The sequence below is a fragment of the Felis catus genome, chromosome B1, assembly GCF_018350175.1.
Source record: "Felis catus isolate Fca126 chromosome B1, F.catus_Fca126_mat1.0, whole genome shotgun sequence".
Taxonomy (NCBI): domain Eukaryota; kingdom Metazoa; phylum Chordata; class Mammalia; order Carnivora; family Felidae; genus Felis; species Felis catus.
The window spans coordinates 164,087,264-164,111,431 of NC_058371.1; the positions used below are offsets into that span (position 1 = coordinate 164,087,264).

Consider the following 24,168-nt stretch of genomic DNA (forward strand, 5'->3'; position numbering starts at 1 on the left):
ATTTGTTTGAGGATAATCCAGAGTGGTGGTAGAGGGGTTGAGGGGTGGGTAGGAGATATCAATGAAACATGATTTGCTGGGAGTTTATAATGGTGGAGTCATTATACTATTCTGAATAATTTTGCCTTAGTTTGAATTTTTTTGTGATAAAGATTTAGAAAAAATCTAATGCGACGTTGTTGAAAGGATACTGGGAGCACTAGGTGACACTGCTATATAATGTATTCAGAAATTAAGATGGGTATGAGCAACAAATGTACTTATAAACATGTCTTATGTATAAATCTTGTATTTTGTTTTTCTTTAGAGCTGAAGCCATTTATTTGAATCTTGGATGATTAGCACCTAAATGCTTAACTCTCAAAACTACTCAAGAGTCCCACAGTCAGGATTAGATGATTCAAGTTACCACCAAGAAATTACTGTCTTAAATTCTCCGGTAAGATTTTACCAATATTCTAAAGGCTAAATAGTGTCTATGAAGGCTAAAAAGATTTTTAAATGCTATATTTGAGCCACTAGCTTCTATTAGAATTCTTTTAATGTTTGTTTACTTTTGAGAGAGAGAGCGCGTGTGTGTGAGCCGGGGAGGGACAGAGGGAGAGGGAGACAGAGGATCCCAAGTGGGCTCTGTGCTGACAGTATAGAGCCTGATGCAAGGCTCGAACTCATGAGATCATGACCTGAGCCAAAGTCAGACACTTAATTGACTGAGCTACCCAGGAGCTTCTATAATTTTTTAATCCCAACTACTGTGGCAGGAGTTGGAAGTTGTGATAACCAACCAAAGATCTTAGAAATATCAACATGCAACAAGGCTTTATGGCATTTCCTGCTCACAGATTCAGCTAGTAATGGGTACAGTCTTGCCTCTGGAATGCCTTGTTTTCCCCTTGCTATATGTCTCAGGATGGATCTTCCCGAAGCTGATGCTGAAAAGGAGTTTGGCTTCCAGGATGTTCATTGGGGATCAACACCTGTAAAGAGAGGAGGGTTAGGAAGCAGATTAGGCAGAGGAAATTGAATTGCAATTCAGACTTAACAAAGCTTTGGCCACCCTACAGGAAGTTCTGCAGCTGTGAGGGTTTCTTTCCCTCCATAAGTAAATAGTAAGCTCTTTGGGGACAGAGACCTGTTTTCAATGTCCTTGCACAGGCCATTGTAAAGCTACTCAGCAAATATTTGTGGAATGAAAGAAATCTGAGTAATATCTTGTGGGTTTTTTTTGTTTGTTTGTTTTTTTTTGTTTTTCTGTAACACCCAAGCCTTGCCTGTCCTTTCCCCAGATGAAAGTGCAGCTTAGAGCAATGGGGTTATTGGAGACACAGGTGGTTGTCCTCTATATCATGAGCAAACATGGAGGTAACTTGCCCTCTATAATCAGCCTGCTATAAACCACTGTTTCTGGGCTCCATAAGATAAGGAGGACCTGCATCGGGGCCCAGGGAGAACCACTAACAGGAGTTGTAAAGAATATGAGATCCTAGGGGGAAGGCGGGGAGAAGATCCTGGAAGACACAGTGACAGCTTCTCGGTACTGAGGCATATGGATTATGGTTCTAACCTGTTGTTTTTTTTTCTGTGTGTGGGGAATAGGCTGTTCGGATATGAATTTTTATCCTTTTATGCTCAAGGGTTAAGAAAGCATCTTAGAAGTCTTTTTTTTAAAGTCAACTTGTTTTCTAGTAAGTATGGTCCTGCTTTAGTCTTTCATTTGATTTCCTTGTTTTTCCCTCATTTTTACTGTAGGATTCCCTGAGACAGGATATGTGTTAATAAATCCTCTAAAATTTCCCTGAACTTTACTAATGTATTATTTACTGCCTTGCATGTAGAGACCTTCAATTATTACCTTTTAAATGACTGAAATAAAAAATAATTGATTCTACACCATAATCAATGTGTTGTAGAATAAGTGTTTAATAAGGATTACACTCAGCAATTCAGGACCAGAAATTTGCTTGTTTTTACATTACAGTTTTTTTTATAAGACTTTTTAAATTTTTAAGTAATCTCTACACCCAACATGGGGCTTGAACATAACAACCCCAAGATCGAGAGTCACATGCTCTTCTGACTGAGCAAGCTAGGTGTTCCTATACATTACAATTTTTTCTGATGCCTATTTAGACTCTTTTATGCTTCATCTTTTAAAATATGTAAATTACTTTCTTCATGTTGACTATTAGAAGAAGGAGATTGTACTTGTGTTTCACTGGGTGAATTACATTTATTTATTTTTCATGATTAACATGTATATCCTTCAAAGTTTTAAATTTGATTATTTAGGGAGTTTACGCCTTATCTGATCCTTCTGTATTTTTATGTCCTTCTTGCTTACTTAGTACCCCACCAGAGGGCAGGCAAAGGAAAGGAGAAAAGAAGATACTGATTTCAGTTCCCAAATTCTTACATAGGCACCTTTCACTTGCATATTTTGTTGTGCTTCTGGGTGATGTGAAGACAATAGGATCATCTGCCTTTTGCTATTTTAAAATATTTAGTAGAATGCTCAGTTATTTGGAATTAAATTATGTAAGGTTGATTTCCGGGATTATAGAACTAAATAAATATACTTTAAATTCTTCAACTTTATATTCTCAGATCCATGTATTTTTAAGTTATCCATCTTTTCTTGGTAATTCATGCCAACGTTTTCATTGCTACTATTGATCATTACGATTGACTGTAAGGAGAAGATTTTGTGTTTAAAAGTACACTAGAATGTTCACAATACAGTGTAAAGTTTTAAAATACTCCTTTCAGTGTCCCATAACACTTGATGTTTCTGAGGTGATCAGGGAATTTTCAGAATGATAAGAATTATCTTTTGAAATTCAAGTTACTGTTTTGCCCTTTTGTTGGAAGTTTCTTTAAAAGAAAGACACGCCTCAAACGAAAGTAAATTTGCCTGAACATTATCACAGCATAGGTTTTAAAGTCTAGATGAGGACGCTAAATATTTTATGGTCTCAGTATTGCCGTTAACACCCATTGTACACGGACACTAGATGTGTATATGAAGTGCAGTTTCATGGTCTCTAGCTGTTTGGCCTGTTATCAGTACGAACAGCAAATGGTGTCCAAATCAGCTTCAAAACAGCTGGCAGTTGACTTGCTGGCATTTAGCACCACCTAAGTACACAATGACAGTTTTTTGCTCTTTGACACAAAGAATGTACCTTCCCTTCTCACCGGGAAGCTGGTGCAACCATCTTTCTGTGTGCTTTTGGATCTGGTAATGCAGAAGAACCTTAAAATGGATTTTTTAAAGAGAGTCGTTCCTCCCATTCTTTCGGGAGATGTGGTTTTGGACACTAGAGATAGTTTTCGGGAAAGCTCCCCAAGATTACTTAAGATGAAACGTCTTAGTTTACTTTCATCAGAGAAGATTGTAGATGAGAAAGATGGAATCCATTTCTGTCACATTAATTATGACAAACACCAGCATCACCAACTAGGTAAAGTAAAAATGTACTATTTTCAATTCTTTAAAATACTTTAGGAAAGGAAAATTATTTTTGTAAGTACCGTTCTAACGAGCATACGTTTTTGTTTTGAAAATCAAGTTTATTCAAAATGTTTAATATAGTAAATGTCTATTTGATCTAATTTTTTTTATAGTATCCAAGTTTTTGTTTTGAGTTCAGGTGGAGAAATATTGATGGTATGGATCAAGATAAAGCCATTAATACAGTAACAAGTTTGGTGATCTTTGGAAAATATTTTGATGAACAAAGTATTATATTTATTGAAACAATGTTACTGGTACAACCTATGGGATATGTAAATGAAAATTAAGATACAGGTTTTATCTATCACTATAGAAGCCACTTATTTTGTTTAAAAAATATATCCCATTCTTACAAAAAAAAAATATATATATATATATCCCACTCTTTGTTCTAAAGATAGTGACTATTTGGAGTAAAATATCAAAAAAGTCACATCTTTGAATATAATGATTATTTTGTGTCATAGTATCTTTGTTTTCTTTAATCCAGCAATATTGAATTTGGTGTCTTTTAAAGTCTGAGAGAATAGTATTTCTTACAAATGAAGAGAAAAATCACCTGTGTGTATAGCAGCTGGCAAATATTAAGACAGGAAAATCTTTTAGGAAGAATATGGAAAAATGCTCTAAGTTTTTACATTTTTGATTAAAACACTTTAAAATGTTAAAATGTTTTGTATGATTATGACCTTTTTAAAATTTTATTTTTAATTTTTTAAAATTTACATCCCAATTAGTTAGCATATAGTGCAACAATGACTTCAGGAGTAGATTCCTTAATGCCCTTTACCCATTTAGCCCATCCCCCCTCCCACAATCCCTCCAGTAACCCTCAGTTTGTTCTCCATATGTATGAGTCTCTTCTGTTTTGTCTCCCTCCCTGTTTTTATATTATTTTTGTTTCCCTTCACTTATGTTCATCTGTTTTGTCTCTTAAAGTCCTCATATGAGTGAAGTCATATGATATTTGTCTTTCTTTGACTAATTTCACTTAGCATAATACCCTCCAGTTCCATTAACGTAGTTGCAAATGGCAAGATTTCATTCTTTTTGATTGCCGAGTAATACTCCATTGTATGTATGTGTGTGTGTGTGTGTGTGTGTGTGTGTGTGTGTGTGTGTGTGTGTATATATACACACACACACACACATACACACATACCACATCTTCTTTATCCATTCATCCATCAATGGGCATTTGGGCTCTTTCCATACTTTAGCTATTGTTGGCTATTGTTGATAGTGCTACTATAAACATGGGGGTGCATGTGTCCCTCTGAAACAGCACACCTGTATCCCGTGGATAAATGCCTAGTAGTGCAATTGCTGGGTCATAGGGTAGTTCTAGTTTTAGTTTTAGGAACCTGCACATTGTTTTCCAGAGTGGCTGCACCAGCTTGCATTCCCATGATTATGAACTTTTTTAATCTTAGGGAATAAATAACTGCTCATATAAATTAATGTAATATTTAGTAGAAAGAAGAGTTTCTGTAAGCTCTCTTAAGTTTTTTATAGCTGTTTTCTATGCATATTTTCATATGCACATGCAGTTTTATTTCTAGAATTTAAAAATGAGATTTACTATCCAAACTCCTCTTGCCTTTTCTTTTAATACATCATAAACATCTCTCGGTCTCACTTAAAGTGCTCTCCATTGTTGTATATAATAGTTTATTCAATCAGTGTCTTAAACTGATGAACATTTAGAATGATTTTAATTTTTAGTTATTAAAAATAATTATGTAACAAATATTTATATCACTTTTTACCTCTGTATGATTACTTCTCAGTATAAATTTCTTTGTACATTTTAAATTTGAATACACAATGCTAAGTTACCATTCACAAATTTCTCAATTTAAGCTCCCCAGGGCTTGTCCCTGTTTTTTTGTATTCTCCCTATTTCTTGTCAGTTTAAAAAATAGGGTCATATTTATGAGAAACCGTATATTTTGTTTTAAAAATATCAATTGTGTAAAAGAAAGGAGAAGGAAATTTAAGTTTTCAGAAGAAATTTGTGTTGGCATTTACAATGTAATGGTTAGAAGTCATTTTTATGCTCTTCACATATTTGGGTGGATGAAGTAAAGGTGAGGCCACTGATGGATTAGTGTGTCTTAATTTAAATTAAAATCTGTAGGGGAACTTGTGTGGCTCAGTTGGTTCAGCATTCGACTCTTGATTTTGGCCTAGGTCAGGATCTCCTGGTTCGTGAGACCAAGCCCTGGGACGGGCTCTACGTTGACAGTGTGGAGCCTACTTGGGATTCTCTTCCTCTCTCTCTCTCTCTCTCTCTCTCTCTCTCTCTCTCTCTCTCTCTTTCTCTCTCTCTCTCTCTCTCTCTCTCTCTCTCTCTCTCTTTCTCTCTCTCTCTCTCTCTCTCTCTCTCTGTCTCTCTCTCTCTCATTTTCTCTCTCTACTCCCCAACCCCACTGGTGCACACTCTTTCTCTCGCTCTCTCTCTCAATAAATAAATAAACATTTAAATTAAAATCTGTAAGTCATTCAGCCCTTAGTTTTGTGTTCAACAGTGTATGCATATGTGAAACCTATGAGTATATTTATATGTGCAGTGATTTCAGCTATTAAAAATTTACTTTAGTGTTCAGTCTTGAATCATCTTAGTTTCCTTACCGTACCAAGGACTGCATGGTTGGACTTGGTGCTTAAATGTTCTCTACTATGTCCATTTGTTTAATATGGTTCCTTTTTTTTTTTAAGACTATTTTACACATTTTTGAATGCAGCACACACGTTACAAAGTGTAATAATAAGATTTGCAATTTATATTAATTTGCAAATACGCACTCAATGGTTAAGAATTTTCCCTAGTATTTATCCTTTTACCAATCGCGGTCAAAAGCAAAGCAGAATCATGGAGTGCTGAAGAATCTGTTTGAAATTTCAGAGGCTACAGGTTCTTTGTGGAATAACTATTGCCCAGTTTTTCTCTTCAAGAACAGAATTCAGTTTGGGGCGCCTGGGTGGCTCAGTCGGTTAAGCGTCCGACTTCAGCTCAGGTCGTGATCTTGCAATTTGTGAGTTCGAGCCCCGCATCAGGCTCTGTGCTGAAAGCTCAGAGCCTGGAGCCTGCTTTGGATCCTGTGTCTCCCTTTCTCTGCCCCTCCCCTGCTTGTACTCTGTCCCTCTCTGTCTCTTAAACAAACAAACAAACAAACAAATAAATAAATAAGTTTAAAAAAATTAGAAAAAAAATTCAGCTTTATAGAGTGACTTAAAATTAACTTACAGGACTTCTTTGGCAACTTCTGTAGAGAGATTTGGTTTTAAAATGTCTGGTTCTTCAATTTCAAGTTACTGATCAAATTCCTTTTCTTGAATCTCAAGATGTGATACTAAATTTATATTGTAGATAAGAATAAGACACACATGATTCCCAGCCGTCTGCAAATAGGTTGCTTGCAACTCAGCTTGAGTGAATGTTACTTCCTGTTTTCTGGTGGTTCTGGGATAGAGATAATGCAGTAGTTTATCCAGAAGTCACGCAGATATGACTGGGTGCAGTTCTAAGGGGTGCTACAGTTTTGTTCACGTAATAAAAGGAGAGATCAAGGCTATCGAGAGATTTCATATCACTAATACAGAGAAGGAACTATTCTTTGGAGGGAAACTGGTGTGGAATCTCTCTTTGTACTTGCATCAGGTGCCGAGTTATTTACTTGTTAACTCAAAATGGAAAATGTCATTTTAAGGGATGTTAGGCAAGATTGTAATATGGACTGATAACTACGCTTTTGTGAGAGAATCAATTGAGAATAAGCCAGTCTGCAATATACAGAAATTTTCCTCGTACTTTTCGACCCTAGAAGTGTTCATAGATAGTTGGGGTTTCCTTCACAAAAATATGCGTAGAATTTAAAGGTGTTTTCAGGGTTGATATTTTGAACATTTCTCTTTGCTTTTGGTAATTTTTTTCACTTTGTGACTGTCTCTGGATATTAAGTCAACATGATATTTTAAGAATTTTGTAGACATTCTCAAACAGCTGACTGGATTTGCCAGAAATCCTCTGTTTCTCTGTAAAACCTATTTACAGATGCCTGTGGCTGACACTGCACACTGTCCAAAGCCTTTCCCACCATTTTTGCACCCAACAGGTTGGGTTGTGTGGGCTTACCAAGAGTTGGCTGTGTTTTAAGCCAAACCTGTTTATGCCAATTACGCTTGTAATGGTGATCGTGCAATTTAGTTAGGTATTACCTAATTCAGTGAAGTATGAGACTGAAAAGAAGGGGTTGTTTTGGTGTAAACAAGTTTGCTGTGGTCAGACTCCATAAAATGAATTCCTAAAAAACTAAAAAATTAAAAGTGCTCTTGATCTACATGCAAGTCAGAGAAGGGTGTAAGACTGGAAGGATCTTTCCATCAGATACCTTGAACTTCCCTCTCCACTTTGAGGAAATTGAAATTGGAAATCATAGACGATGTCCATGGGTTGGATTTTGGGCAAGGCAGACAGCGCTGTGATCAGCAAATTCACCTTAAGGACTTGGCACTATGTCAAAATGCCAGGAATAAACTATGGACTTTATATTTTAAGTTAAAATAAAACCTTCAGTGGACCTATTGATCTTTGTTTCCCCTGATTCCAACTTTAATGGCGATTTTTGATTTTATGATTAGTTAATAGTTACAGTTTATAGTAGAGGAACTCTACTGTATATAGTTGTGTAATATTGCAATTTTGTTAAAGAAGTAAATTGCTTATTTTCTGCCCCAAATTCTTTATTACAAAAAAAAAAGGGACCCAAGGTGTTCATGGGATGTAATCTTATTCATAACTGTGCTTAAATATCCATATATTTTTGGTGTAGAGTTCTAATGTGATCAAAGACTGATTTCACTGATGAGATATTAGTAGAATTGGCATACATAATATCTGTCTTCAGGCATAAAAGTTGGTGGGGAGAAAATGCCCTTCACTGATCGAGAATATACTACAATGTTGTCTGACCACTAAAGAACAATGACTATTAGGCTTGGTCATGAGTCAGATCCTAAGAATCAGGCAGTGTGTTTCCACAGGCTTCTGTTGTGACAGCTGCAAAGTCCTTGCATCTCCAAGATTGGGTTATTTTTATTCTGATGGAATCAACCTTAATTTTGTTGTTGTTCATTCTGTTTTGAGTCAAGAATAAGTGAGTGTAAATATAGTATAAGATTGATTTTTATAAATCACAAAGAACAGAGGTAATGAAACGTTGAACAGGACTGAGTGTATATCAACATTACGGATGGAAGAAGCTTTTGAGCACCTTCTGTATTCTGGGCATTGTTTCCTTGTTTTGTTTTACCCATAACTTAAGTGGTCTGTTTTGTCTACCTGTTTAGTACATACCTGTTCTCTTTCTCCCTCAAGTAGAATGTAAGTTGAGCATAGAGTTTCCTCTGCCTACTGATGTGTTCCAGGGCTTGGAACGTAATAGTTTCTCAATAAATACTGGTTGAATGAGCAAGTATTCTCCAAGTCTTTCTGAAAACCTTGTGAGAAAGGTTGTTTTAAAAAAAAATTTTTTTTAACGTTTATTTATTTTTTGAGACAGAGACAGAACATGAACGGGGAGGGTCAGAAAGAGGGAGACACAGAATCTGACACAGGCTCCAGGCTCTGAGCTGTCAGCACAGAGCCCGACGCGGGGCTCGAACTCACGGACCGCGAAATCATGACCTGAGCCGAAGTCGGCTGCTTAACCGACTGAGCCACCCAGGCGCCCCAAGAAAGGTTGTTTTTTAAATTTTTTTTAAATGTTTATTTATTTATTTATTTTTGAGAGAGAGAGAGAGAGAGAGAGAGAGAGAGAGAGAGACAGACAGACAGACAAGACAGACAGACAGACAAGACAGACAGACAGACAGTGTGAGCAGGGGAGGGGCAGAGAGAGAGAGAAAGTGAGACACAGAATCTGAAGCAGGCTCCAGGCTCCGAGCTGTCAGCACAGAGCCCAATGCGGGGCTCAAACTCACAAGTTGTGAGATCATGACTTGAGCTGCAGTCAGACGCTTAACTGACTGAGCCACCCAGGTGCCCCGAGAAAGGTTGTTATAAAGAGTTTTAAAACTTCAGAGTGGCTTAAGCAAATTATTTTAGGTTTTCTAGCTACTAAATGGTGGTCGTTGGTGTAGAGTCAGGCATTTGTTCCCTGCCCTCCATCTCATTGCAGTGTTTGATGTGGAATTGTTATGTATGAAATCTATTTTTTAGAAGAGTGGTGCATCTATCAAATTTAATTGTGCTATTAAAGAACATATCCTTTTTGGTGGTTTCATTTTAATTAAGAGCTGTATTTCAATAGGAAAAAAACTTTAATTCCAATAGAAAGCCTTACTCTTTGAGACCCTGTGTTTCACTCTAATGACTAGTTGATAATTATTTTTATACCACTCTGGTTACATAAGCTGATTAAGTGAATAGCCGTTTCACGTGACTTTTACAAAAACAATTAAGAGACACACATTGGGATACCATTCCATTTCATTACAAAGTGTTAATGACTCCATGGGATAATAAACATTTAAAGAGTATACTAGTATGCCTCTCTTGAGGTATTCGGCATAGTTCCCTAGCAGGGACAAAGTAAAATGTAGCACTTGCTGTAAAATTCAAAATGCCTCGGGGCGCCTGGGTGGCGCAGTCGGTTGAGCGTCCGACTTCAGCCAGGTCACGATCTCGCGGTCCGTGAGTTCGAGCCCCGCGTCGGGCTCTGGGCTGATGGCTCAGAGCCTGGAGCCTGTTTCCGATTCTGTGTCTCCCTCTCTCTCTCTGCCCCTCCCCCATTCATGCTCTGTCTCTCTCTGTCCCAAAAATAAATAAACGTTGAAAAAAAAAAATTAAAAAAAAAAAAAAGAAAAGAAAAAAAAATGCCTCGTGGTTGAGTTTTAAAGGCTGCCGTCTATATTTGACTAGTAAAGAAAAGGGGATACTGTTACTAACTGGATTTCCTATTTAATAAGTGATCCGATTTCAGTTTTGTTTTTGCAGATCCATAGCTCTCAGTCATTAGATTTTGTATCTCCAGAATAGCTCATTTTTGTTTGATATGCCCTGTATTGGGCAGAGGAATACCATGGCAGGCCAGTTTCTTTTTAGAAGGGAACGGGATGGGTAAAGAGTGATTTCTATCTTCATGTGAGACTGGACTATTAACAGGGAGTTTAGAGAAAGTCCTGGGAGAAAATTGAGATGAAGTTTTCTTCTGGTACTTCTCATGCTTGTAGTGAGAACAGACCTAAGGAGATTGGAGCAACGTATGGAATTCGAATGTGATAAAAAGGATGTTGGGCAAGGCAATGTCCTCGAAGAACCTGAGCTTGAAATAATAATCAGTCTGCTCTGGAATTTCTGGTCTGACCCAAATGATAATTTGTGGAAATGTGTGAAGGAGTTCAGGAATTTTTCTTGCTTATACAAGTGGGATTTGGAAGCATTGGGCTCTCATAGTGTCATGAAATCAAGCAGGGTCCCTTATTTATGAAAGCCTTTGGAGTACTTTTCAAGCCGTAATCATTGAAGGATGTAGAAGCCTTACCGACATTTACACCTTGTCTGGATCTGTGAGCATTCTCATAATAGAGGAGAGCTGTCGGGAAGACCTACTACAGGCATGATAGGAGAGGGGCAGTGAAGTACTCTGGAAGGAGTTGGAGTGGGGCTTTGACCCAGACTGAGCTGAGCTCCCGTGGTCGCTGGCTGCATGTCCTTGACTGGTCTGCTTTCTCTCTCTAGGCCAGTTAACCTCACTTATCCATTTGAGTGATAGCTTCTTTTGTAGCATTGCTTTCAAGATTGTAAAAGATGGCAGCAGAATTGACACATAGTTTAATAATGCACGGTGGCTTTTATTATTTATAAAAACGTTTGGATTTTTGACTTGGAGGTAGATGAATCACATTTAACTGGAACTTGTCCTTGGATCATTGCATCATAGAAAATACTCCAGGAATTTGGATCTAGGTCTTTTATTGTGCATAATTCCAGAAACTTGAGCTTGTGATTTATAGCTAGCTACGTGACAGTTCACAGGAGCTTGTGCTGCAACACTTTTTCCTGTGCTTCCTTCTTTGTCCACAGTGTGTGCTCGTCCAGATAACCACGGCTAAGTGAGTGTGTGATTCACATACAAAGGTTTTTAGAAGTTAGTGCGGCAACATGACCTTGTAATTTCTCTTGGTTGTTTTTAAAGTTAGCCTAACACTTCATAAGAAGGGTCACTTTAGACTGTCTCCTTGTTACATGGGTGTGTGTGTGTATATATACACATATTTTTTCTTTAAGTTCTAGTTAGTTAACATACAGTGTAATATTGATTTCAGGAGTAGAATTTAGTGATTCATCACTTACAGACAACACCCAGTGCTTATCACAAGTGCACTCCTTAATGCCCATCTATCACCTCTCTCCCTCCATCAACCTTCAGTTTGTTCTCTGTTATTAGGAGTCTTTTGTGGTTTGCCCCTCCCCCCCCCCCTCTCTTTTATTGGCACTGTTAAGCATGGCTTCAGTTAGGGTCAGGGTTTTACTACTTTGGCCTTTAGAAGGGACTTGCAAGAAACTTAATTGAAATAAAGATGCATCTGTCTTCCTTTTTAAGGGGCCGGGAATAGCTTTCTCTCTGTCCCCGTGTTCTCTGCCGTTTTCTAATCACAGAACTGCTATTCATTCCAGAGTACTGGTGTGGTGATACTCATTTTTAAAATATTACAATTCCTCCTGTCAATTGAAGGTATTATGTCTGGGATAAGATAGTTGAAACAAAGGAGATAAGAAAAATATACAACTAAATAAATGTTAATCAAAACATACTGAAATCATAAAGGCATAAAAAGGCAAAAAAGGTGATAAATAATGTCTGTCAGAAGGCACTGAAGAAAATAAAGATGAAGTTTAAAAAGAGCTCAGTAAAAGAGGTAAAGATGACTGAAGCTGAGTGTAAGTTTAAAATGTAACTAAAGGAATATACTAGAAAAGTTCAACAAAAAATAAAGCGTGCTATAAAGGGAGTTCGGGAAGCAGCATACAGGCCAAGGGTTAACTCCACCCATATACAGGCGGTCGCCTTGGGTTGAGGCACCTGTGGATCTAAGCCTTTCTCCCTGGCCCTGTCCTGGAACTGGAGCTGAAGGTCTCTGCATGACCAACATTGGGGTTGAATCATTTCCCTTGCCCCCAGCTCAGTTAATTATTCTTTGTGTCAGGACTCTAACTCATTGTCCACTAGCTTCTGCTATTCCATTTAATACAAACGTGTTGTTTCTTTTACCAGATGGTGAATTCTTTGTGAATAGACTTGATCTTATGTGAGTAGCTCCAGAGCCTAGCCCGATGCCAAGTACTTAGTAGGCAGCTAGTAAATGTTTGTTGGATTTTAGAGTCCTCTCTCCTTTGATTCTTGTCTTCTGTGGACCAGAGCAAGTTTTTACTTGTTCCTGAGAGCTGCTGTCAGTTGCCATATTTAGCACCTGGCTTTTCCTTTGAAACCATCTAGCACGTTGCTCGGTGGGCAGTGGTTCCTGAGGCAAAACGAACCTTCCAGTAGCTTCAAACAAAAAAAACCCATACAAAATCCCCAAGTCATACAAGTAATGATCTAGAACATGGGTTGGCAAACCTCTTCTGGAAAGGTCCAGATAGTAACTGTTGTAGGCTTTGCAGGCCACACGTCTATGTCACAAATACTTCGCGATGACTTTGTGGGGCAAAAGGGGCCTGGATGATCTGCAAATGAATGTGCTGTGTTTCAGTGAAACTCTGTTTACAAAAACAGGCGATGAACCCAATTTAGCCTGTGGACCCAAGTGTTCAAACCCCTAACTAGAATATAGGAAAGAATATTGGTAACATCAGAGGGTTCTGTGCAGGTAACTTAACCTGGGAAGCAGAGACTGGAAGGGGATCCATTTGAAGGGATCTAATGCTACATTTACTTACTTGTATTTTCTGTAGCCTTTGGAATAGTGCTTTTAAAAAATTTTTTATTTAAAAAAACTTTTTTTAATGTTTATTTATGTTTGAGACAGAGGGAGACAGAGTGCGAGTGGGGGAGGGGCAGAGAGAGAGAGGGAGACACAGAATCCGAAACAGGCTCCAGGCTCGGAGCTGTCAGCACAGAGCCTAATTGCGGGAGTTTGAACCCACGAACCGTGAGATCATGACCTGAGCCGGAGTCGGACGCTTAACCGACTGCGCCACCCAGGCGCCCCGGAATAGTGTTTTATCCGTAGTAGGTGTTCAGTAAATATTTGTTAATTTGATTTGGGATCCACATGTATCATTTGTCCTCCCTGGGCTTCCGTTGTGTCTCTCATTTAAGATGTAACAGATTATGTTATGTGATCTTCAAAGTCTCTCCAGTTAAACAACAACAAAAAATCTGTGATTCAGTGACTCTTTGTGGAAGGCCAGATAGTTTATTCTTTAAAGGTAACAGTTGTTGGCTTACTACATTTCCTGTATGCCCTTTGTGCCCTGATGTGGAGCTCTGAAATGGTTGCTTTTAACAATCATTTTGTTTAAGACCTTTCCACATTGGAATCCCCTGTCCGTTAGGCCATCAGTACGTATACCTTCCTCCCATCTCTCACTCACTCCTGCCACATATGTGGACAGAAAACACACTTTGTCTTATTTTAATCATCAAATGTATTAAAGCTAGTCTTTTTGTTATTTTAAAAGAATAAGTTAGCTGTAAAGGTAATTACCTAATCTCAGGTGATTCTTTGTAGAAAGATGGCCATTAAGATGAGGATTAGGGGGCGCCTGGGTGGCGCAGTCGGTTAAGCGTCCGACTTCAGCCAGGTCACGATCTCGCGGTCCGTGAGTTCGAGCCCCGCGTCGGGCTCTGGGCTGATGGCTCAGAGCCTGGAGCCTGTTTCCAATTCTGTGTCTCCCTCTCTCTCTGCCCCTCCCCCGTTCATGCTCTGTCTCTCTCTGTCCCAAAAATAAATAAACGTTGAAAAAAAAAATTAAAAAAAAAAAAAAAAAGATGAGGATTAGTCTGTTGTTTAGCTTTATATTTTTCTAAAATCTGTATCGGCAAAGTGAACCTTCCATCATTTGATCCCTTCATTTAAATTGTTAAAGAATCCAAAATAACCTCATTATCACAGATGTAAATTATAGTCACCTTACCTAAATTCTAAATTCTTCTTTTGCTTAGGTTTTTGATAGCTTTTTTTCCCTAAAGAATGATTTAAGAATAGGTAAGCTGTGTGATGCTCTCTTATACTATTCTGAAGAAGTATAAGCTGGTATATATTTCTAGTCTAGTTGATGAAGAAATTATTAAAAAAAAAAAAACAAAACCCTCTGGGGTGCCTGGGTGGCTCAGTTGGTTAAGTGACCTTGGCCCAGGTCATGATCCTGCGGTTTGTGAGTTCGAGCCCCATGTCAGGCTGTGTGCTGACAGCTCAGAACCTGGAGCCTGCTTCACATTCTGTGACTCCCTCTCTCTCTCTCTGCCCCTTCCCCACTTGTATTCTCTCTCTTTCAAAAATAAATTCATAAAAAACATTAAAAAAGCGAAACAAAAAGTCTCTGGAAAGTTCTTTGTAGGGAATACAGAAAATTTATTTCTTAGGCTTCTGAATTTTCCTAATCTCTATTTTTAAACGAGTATAAGTGTATACTAAAAATGGCATAAATAAGAGAATGATATTTTTATATCAGTGTATTTTAAAATAGCTCTTCTTAAACTTTGATGTGCTTGAGAATGACCTATGGATCTTATAAAAACGTAGGTTTTGATTTACTAGGTTTAGAGTGGGTCTTTGAAGAATATTAAGATTATGAAGGTAGAGTTTTCCAGATTCTTCTCAGTACAGTATACGTAAAGCTTACCTGTACTTTTTTTCCTGTATTTTGGGCTTGCCCATTTAATTCTGCTGGACAATCTCTTCATCTTTGCTTCCTACCCCTACTGATATTCCGTTTGCTAAGTGTGGTTTTTGTCTGTACGTTTGGTTCCCTGTGCAATGTATTGACATCTCCTTTCCTTTCCTGGTTTTGACTCCTCTACTCCTCTAGCCTTGCTGACTCACCCCTTTGTTGTAAAACTAAGAATGATATCAAAGGTGGCTTTAATGATAAAAACTTCTAGTTGATGGTAAGTTACATGTCACTCACTGGCAATGCAGGAAAAATCCAGAAAGGCGAGCATTGGCAGGAAATGGTGAGCCTTTACTTTTTGGATAAGGTGACCATAGGTCTCCATAGACCCCGGTCAGTTGTGGTTTGTGTCTCTGTTCTGGCATGTCATCAATAGTGCCTATTTTTGTGATCAAAAAAGTCCTGCTTTGGTCATTTTGTGTTCAGCCTGTTCAGAGCTTATAGAATTTTATCTATCTTTTGCCAGTCGGATTGACTAATTATAATGCATATAATAGCCCTTTCTTCCCAGTATATCTCTATAATATGTAGTGGCAGTGAAAGTATCTTAGTATTGACAATTCTGGTTTCTTTTGGGGCAGTGAATATACATTACGTGCATTGCGATAAAAATACAAATCTAATAGTGAGTAGCCTTTTGAATAGAGAATTTAAATCTGGGTTTTTATTTTTATTTTTTGACTTATTTTTAAAATTTTCATTTTTTAGAGAGAGAGAGAGCGTGAATGGGGGAGGGGGCAGAAAGGGGAGACAGAGGATCTGAAGTGGGCTCTGTGCTGACAGCAGTGAGCCAGATATGGGACTGGAACTCACGAACTGTGAGATCATGACCCAAGCAGAAGTCAGACGCTCAACTGACTGAGCCACCCAGGTGCCTCTAACTCTGGGCTTTTATTAACAGTATCGTCAAAAATTATTTCAGGTCATTGAAAATAATTTCTGATTTCCAGATACGACCTCAAGAATGAATTTTAAATATATTCATAAACAGGTTTTCTTCTCATTCAAGAAATAATAATATCTTAGCACTGGACCAAATGATAGCAAGTTGGTATGGTTTGTGAAGGCAAGGAAGAAAATATGATTACAGGGTCTGGACTGCTTCATTTTAAGCAGAGGAAGCAATTTTTTTTTTTTTAATGTGTGAAATGTATAAAAATAACTTAAACCAAAAGCTAGGAACAAGTTGGACTATTAATAAATACCCTGTGTCAGGAAGGTAGCAGTAATTGTACCTTACAGCACACACAATTGTAATATAATTGCTGCATAGGTAACCACACCTCAAATTATAGAGCTTAGTTAAAATGCTCCTTTACAGATTTTATGTTGCTAATTTGTGAACGTATTGATGCATTGGTCCAGTCTGTGACGTTTGTATAAAACGTATCTTTATTAGAAATCCTCTTACAGCTATGGCTGTTAATTCAGAAACTAGATTTGCATTTCCAAAATGAGCAATTAATTTGGATGTCACCTGCAAACCTTACTACCAGAAATCAAGGTGGAATTCTGATGCATTTCAGGGGCAGATTCCCTTCATTACTGACTTGTTTATTTTGTTGGCTCTCTCTCATAGTGCTGTATTTGAATTCTCTCTCTCTCTCTCTCTCTCTCTCTCTCTCTCTCTCTCTGAATTCTCTCTCTCTCTGTATTTGAATTCTCTCTCTCTGTTATTTGTTTGTGTATTATTTATTTTTGGTTTGAATTTTCTTCAGTTCCGCTGTATCCATTACTTTGTGGTTCTTGTTGGCTAGCAGGTACTTGAAAATAATGAATTCATTTTTTCCCCCCTCATCAATGGAAAAGACAGCTAGAGAGCTTGTGGGGTAGATTGTCTGTCTGCTTCTCTTCTGTCTCTGTATCCTCCTCTTATCTGTAGTCCTGACATATGTATGTAGCCCAAACTCTTCTTGATGTGACCTACACCTGGCTCTCCCATGGTTAGCGCCGTGACCCACGTGGTTACCTAAACCTAGGGCTCACTTTTGAGATTTCAGCTTTGCTTTTTTCCCCTTATCCTGTCAGTCATCAAATACATCAAGAAGTATCTAGTAGGAAAAATTGGAATCTCTCCTCTTATTCCTATCTTTATTGCTTTTTTTCCTGATTCCTGTAGGTATACTGTTTAGTTTTTTAGTATCTCTCACCTCGGAGACACCTTTAGTGTCTCTCACCTCAGCAACTTCTTCAGGAGACTTCAGGAGAACACAGTCTCCTAACCAGCCTGCTGGTCTGTCTGGCCTCGTTCCTGCTCAAAACTCTTCTATGCTATCCGATTACCAATTTCAATGTTTCGTGGGGGCCCTCTGGATATTTCAGGCGTTCTTGGCAAATGTCCTCAGGTAAGTGAAAGAACCAAGTGGGTATGACTTTAGCACCTTAATCCTTGGCCAGCCAGAGTTAGTTTGATTTCAGCCTATTTTCTTTTTTGGGTTTAAGCATAAAGATTCATCCTTCGGGAGATACACTGCCAAACAGATTGGACATTTGGTATTGTCCCCTCAGAGTGTTCATCCCTGACCACCCTAGCTCAGTAGGGCCTTGACTGTTTTCCTCTGTCGGTAGATCCACTTTATTGCCTTAGTCACAGTCTTAGTCACAATTTGTCATGTATATTTGCATGTTTATATGTGGGGACACCCCCCATCTCTCTCTCTCTCTCTCTCTCTCTCTCTCTCTCTCTCTCTCTCTCTCTCTTTCTCTCTCTGCCCCCTTGTATCCTAACCTTCCTTAGGGCACAGAGATCTGTTTTATTCACAAATCATCATTTAGCATTTGACAGGCCGCTTGCACCCAGTGTTTGGACGATTTCTATTTAGCAGAATTAGTGGCATGGTTTGTATTTTTCCCCCTCTTTTGTTACCTTCTTTTGTTACTAATTGTATACTTTTTAGTATTGTAACTTATTCTCTTATTGGCTTTTTTAAAAAAACTAACTCTTTTTTCAAACTAGTTGCTCCAGAGCTTTCAAAATGAATTTCAACTTATCACAGTCTGCTTTCAAATAATAACATAATATTTAATGTATCATGTAAGAACCTAAAATCTTTTTTAAAGATTTTATTAAATTTTTAAAAAATGTTTATTTACTTTTGAGAGAGAGAGAGAGAGAGAGACAGAGTGCAAGCAGGAGAGGGGCAGGGAGAGAGGGAGACACAGAATCCAAAGCAGGCTCCAGGCTCCGAGCTGTCAGCACAGATCCTGACACGGGACTCGAACCCACGAAGTGTGAGATCATGACCTGAGCGGAAGTCGGACACATAACCGATGGAGCCACCCTGGGTGCCCCAGAACCTAAAATCTTATACTTCTGTTTCTCCCCTCCATCGTTTCTACCATTGTAGTCAGAATTTTTATTTTTGCATATGTTATGAAACCTGACAGTATGTTAACCACTTTTGCTTTAAGCAGCCAATTAACTTAAAGAAATTTAAAATGAGAAAATGCAGGTGTACCATTCCCGGCATTCTTCATCAATGGTGTGAATTCAAGTTTCATTTTGGATAATCCTCTTTCTGCCTGAAGAACTTTCACATTTTTTTGTATGCAGATCTGTTGGTGACAGATTCTTTTAGGTTTTGTCTGTCTCAGAAAACTTTTGCGTATATCTTTGCAAGATATTTTCACTGGATATAGAATTACAGGTCATCAGTTTCGTGCCTTAAGCTTTTCAGCAATATCATTACTGGTGAAATGTTACCAACCAGAGAAACTCCTTAGGGATTCAGTGCCCATGATAGTGCCTTGTATAGTTCCAGATGAAACATCTGTGTTGATCTGTATCTTTTTTCCTCTGTATGTAACTTACTTTTTCTTTGACTGCTTTTTAAGATTTTCTCTTTGTCATTGGGTTATCTGCAGTTTGATTATGATGTGCCTTGGCATGGTTTGTGTGTGTGTGTGTGTGTGTGTGTGTGTGTGTGTGTGTTTATTCTTTTTGAGGTTTGATGACAGTTTTGGATTTGTGGGTTGATAGTTTCCCTCAATTTTAGAAAATTATTGTTTCCGTAGGGAATATTTTCTGTTCATTCCTTTCAGATTCCAATTACAAATAGGTTGGACTGTTTGGTGTTGTTCCAAAGGTCACTGGAGCTTTGAGAATTCTCTTTTTATTGTTTTGTTATCTGCACTTCACTTTGGAGCTACTATTTCCATTTCTCCAAGTTGACTGTTCTTTTCTTTCCTAGAATCTAATTTTTCTTGGTGTGTCTAGTGAATTTATTGTTACGGACATAGTATATTTTATTTTTCAAAGTTCTGTTTGAGTCTGCTTTTTGTATCTTCTATTTTCTCTTCATTGTGTTTATTTTTTTCCTTTAAGTCTTTCAGCCTATTTATAAATAGCTTTTTAAAGACTTTATAATAGCTTTTTAAAGAACACATGTGCTATTTCCCTCATTTCTGTCATTTCTAGATCTGCCATATTGATTTTATGGGTCACATTTTCCTACATCTTGACAGATAATTTAATAGTACTTTTTAATAATTTTTAAATATTTTTTTTGTTGGATGCTGGAGATTAGAAATGTGACATTGTCAAGAGCTGGATTTTGTTACATTCTCTTAAAGAGTGTTATTCTTTGCTCTAAAAGGCAGTACTTACAGATCGTTTAATCCTTTGAGGCTTGTTGTGGATCCTTTGAAGCTTTTTTAAGGAGCGTTCATAGTAGTCTTTAGCCCTATTACCTTTTAGAGTATCTACAGAATGCTCTGAGTATTATATTTTATATATAATTTTGTATTATAGTTTCCCACACTTACCTTGTTTTTAATGACCTTGACAACGCTGAGGAATATTGGTTTGGTAATTTGCAGACTCTTCAATTTAGGTTTATCAAAAATTTTTTTTCCCATGGTTAGTCTCGGGTTATGGCTCCTTGGCAGGAAGAACACAGAGATAAAGTGCCATTTTCATCATATTGTATTATATATCAAGAGTGTGTACTCTTATCAGTGATGATGTTAACCTTGATCTCCTGGCTTGAGGTAGTGTATGTCAGGTTTCTCCAGAATAAAGTTACTCTCTTCTCCCTGCTTTCTATTTTGTATGCCTTGGAAGAAAGTCACTTAGTGTAGCTCATGCTTTTAAGGGTTGGGAGTCATGTTTTTCTTGAGGGTAAATTACCTACATAAATTATTTGGAATTCTCCTGAATACGTCACAGAGGTCCCTGAGACCACTCTCAGGTTTAAATGTTTATTTGTTTTTGAGAGAGAGAGAGGTTGATAGAGAGAGATTGAGAGAGGCAGGTGGGGAGGGGCAGAGGATCTGAAGTGGGCTCTGTGGTGACAGCAGACAGCCCAATGCAGGGCTCAAACTCACGAACCCTGAGATTACGACCTAAGCCAAAGGCGGACACCTAACTGACTAAGTCACCCAGGTGCCCCTCTCGGGTTTTATGATCTACTAGAAGGACTCGCGGACACAGCATATAGTTGTACTCACAGCTGTGATTTATTATAGCATAAGAGTAATAAGCAGAATAAGCAAGTGAAAAGGCATGTGGGGCAAAATCCAGGGGAAACCAGGTGCCAGCTTCCAGAGTTTTCCAGGAGCATTATAGGGGAAGTACGTGATTCCCCAGCAGTGAGCTATGACATTACGGGTGAAATGTTACCAATCAGAGAAACTCATTAGAGACTCAGTGCCCAGGATTTTTATTGGGGCTGGTCACATAGGTACCCTCTGCCTGACACATACCCAAGTTTTAGACTCCCTGAAGGAAAAAAAATGTTTAAACTATACTGTTTGTACCGACAGTTTAGGCATAGTGAACCACTCTTTTTAGTTCCTGGAATGGTGGGGCCCTCTTAAAATCGAAATTCTCAGATGCTAGCTAAGAACCAATCTTGTAAGCAGATATTTCAAAGGGTAACAGACCTGCTAGGTTAACTGTTTTCTGTACACTGTGAGATTTGTCTCTTCTCTGTTACTTATTTGGTCATTTATTTATATCAGTATGGATTCATGGATGTTTATTTTATACTTGGGGTTATATTTCAAAACTATATTGTTTATTTTATTGTTCAGTGCGTGGGTGGCTCAGTTGGTTAAGCACCCGACGCCTGATTTCAGCTCAGGTCATGATCTCATGGTGGTTGGATAGAGCCTTATGTCCGACTCTGTGCTGGGCATGGAGCTTGCTTGAGATTCTCTTCCTCTGTGTTTCCCCCACTTGCCTGCATGCATTCTCTCTCTCTCTCTCTCTCTCTCTCTCTCTCTCTCTCTCTCTCTCTCTTTCTGTCTCTCTCTCTCTCAAAAAAATTATTATAGGTGTGTTTGGTTGGCTTTTTTGGTTAAGTGTCCGACTTCAGCTCTCTTCAGATCTCAAGTTTTGTGAGTTCAAGCCCTGAGTCAGGCTCTGTGCTGACCGCTTGGAGCCTGGAGCCTCCTTCAGATTCTGTGTCTTCCTCTCTCTGTGCCTCCCCTGCTCATGCTCTGTCTCAAAAATAAGTGAAACATTTTTTTAAAAATAAAAATTATTACAGCTTTGGCTATTGGCAGCTCTCTCAGTTGGCTCCTATATCCTTTTGCTATACCCACATTGTTTTGTATTTTGAGCCCCTTTCTACTTTCTGGCTTGTAGAAAGATGCTCTAGGCTTATCACGTGTGTTTGTGCTCTAGCTCTAGAATCTGCCATTTCCCCAGGGAGTCCTGCTCCCTTTTTGTAGTGAAGTTTTAAAATGTTAAATCCACTGTAGAAAGTTTGGAATATCTATAAGAAGTAGAAAAGTAAGTGCACTAAGAAGTAAATGTTAGTTACTGATGTAATTATAGATAATTACTGTTTATCTGTTTATTTAAAATCCAGTATAGTTAACAGTGTTATATTATTGGGGCACCTGGGTGGCGCAGTCGGTTAAGCGTCCGACTTCAGCCAGGTCACGATCTCGCGGTCCGTGAGTTCGAGCCCCCGCGTTGGGCTCTGTGCTGACAGCTCAGAGCCTGGAGCCTGTTTCCGATTCTGTGTCTCCCTCTCTCTCTGCCCCTCCCCCGTTCATGCTCTGTCTCTCTCTGTCCCAAAAATAAATAAACGTTGAAAAAAAAAATTAAAAAAAAAAATTTTTTTAATGTTTATTTATTTTTGAGAGAGACGGAGACAGAGTGTGAGTGGGAAAGGGGCAGAGAGAGGGAGGGAGGGAGACACAGAATCCAAAGCAGCAAGTGTACTTCTTAATCCTCATTACCTATTATACCCACCCCGTACCCCGTTTTCTTCTTTGTATGTCATGTGTGGTATTAATTACCTAGTGAACCTGAGAGCATCTTTCCTTCCATACCTAAAGTCTTTCAATCTTTTTTTTTAAACTCCAGAAAAGATAAGGGTTTTTTGAAGAGGCTGAAATTTGTTGGGACAATCGAAGGCTCTAGGAGTGATAGGATAGTTGACACTTTATATAGAAAAAGTTGCCAAGTTTCTGGTTTTTATCATATTGTAATTGTTTTGGATACCAGTTTAATAAGTTCTGAGATATTTATAAAACATGTTAATATGACAGGTAATGCTTATATTTGCCCCCTTTCTAAGAATGTTAATAATTGAAGACTTTAATTTCCTTGCGGATAAATTTTAGTGAATTGTATGATATTCTGTTAAATCCAAACCTCGTTATATATTGAGGAACATTTTGTTCAGAACCTATACCTAAATGGAATATTTTTGAAAGATATATTGAGTATTTTTCCTGGTACACATTCCTTTGGTGTGCTAGAATGTACCTCTGTCTTCCTTCTACTTAGAAATGTAAAGCAAGTAACTAATTCCGTGAATCCTTAAAGTGCCAGTGAAAAGAGTGTAGAATTAAATGGAAATTGATTAGAAGGAAGAGGGAAACTTACTTTCTAACTCCTTGAGGGCAAGAGAACTGCCTTAGCCATCTTCTGTATGCAGTGCTTTATATTATCTGCCCCAGACCAAGAAGATCCCAGCAAAAGGCTGGTAATATTGAAAGTATGAAATTCTTAAAAATATTCTAAATCTTGGGACGTCTGGGTGGCTTAGTCAGTTAAGTGTGTGACTTGTGATTTTGGCTCAGGTCATGATCTCATGATTCGTGAGACTGAGCCCCATGTCCATCTCTGCTCTGATAGCATGGAGCTTGCTTGGAATTCTCTCTCTCTCTCCCCCCTCTTTCTCTGCCCATCCTCTGCTGGAGATCTCTTTCTCTCCCAAAATAAGTAAACACTAAAGGGGCACCTGGGTGGTTCAGTCAGTTAAGTGTCTGACTTTGGTTCAGGTCATGATCTCGCAGTTGTGGGTTTGAGCCCGTGTCAGACTCTGTGCTGACAGCTCAGAGCCTGGAGCCTGCTTCGGATTGTGTGTCTCCCTCACCCTCTACCCCTCCCTGCTTTCTCTCTCTCTCTCTTTCTCTCTCTCTCTGTCTGTCAAAAATAAGTAAACATTAAAGAATTTTAAAAATTCTAAATCTTAGCATTTTAAAAATTAATAGATTTATTTATATTTTTAAAACCTTACCCCCCCCTTTTAAAATTTTATTTATTTTTAGAGGGCATGAACAGGCGAGGGGCAGGGAGAGAAAGAGAATCCCAAGCAGGCTCCAAGCTGCCAGTGTGGAGCCCAACATGGGGCTCGATCCCACAAACCATGAGATCATGACCTTAGCTGAAATCAAGAGTCTGACACTTAACCAGTGGAGCCACCCAGGCACCCCTGAGATCTTATCATTTTAAAAGCATTCTTTAATATATTATAATCTAAAAGGTGGAGAGGAGTATAGTTAAAGAAAA

The 24,168-nt window shown here is 38.3% G+C and overlaps 1 protein-coding gene and 1 pseudogene across 2 annotated transcripts in view; one reads left to right on the forward strand and one right to left on the reverse strand.

The window, feature by feature from the left end:
- Positions 1 to 20,273, reverse strand: part of LOC101088839 — a 38,696-nt pseudogene extending 18,423 nt beyond the window's left edge.
- FRYL (FRY like transcription coactivator) overlaps positions 1 to 24,168 on the forward strand; it is a 272,435-nt gene that overhangs the window by 69,418 nt on the left and 178,849 nt on the right. For both annotated transcript variants that reach the window (XM_019829525.3, XM_019829524.3), the window contains exon 3: positions 308 to 439. The gene's annotated coding sequence lies outside the window, so the exon portion shown is untranslated. The remainder of the gene's footprint in view (positions 1 to 307; positions 440 to 24,168) is intronic.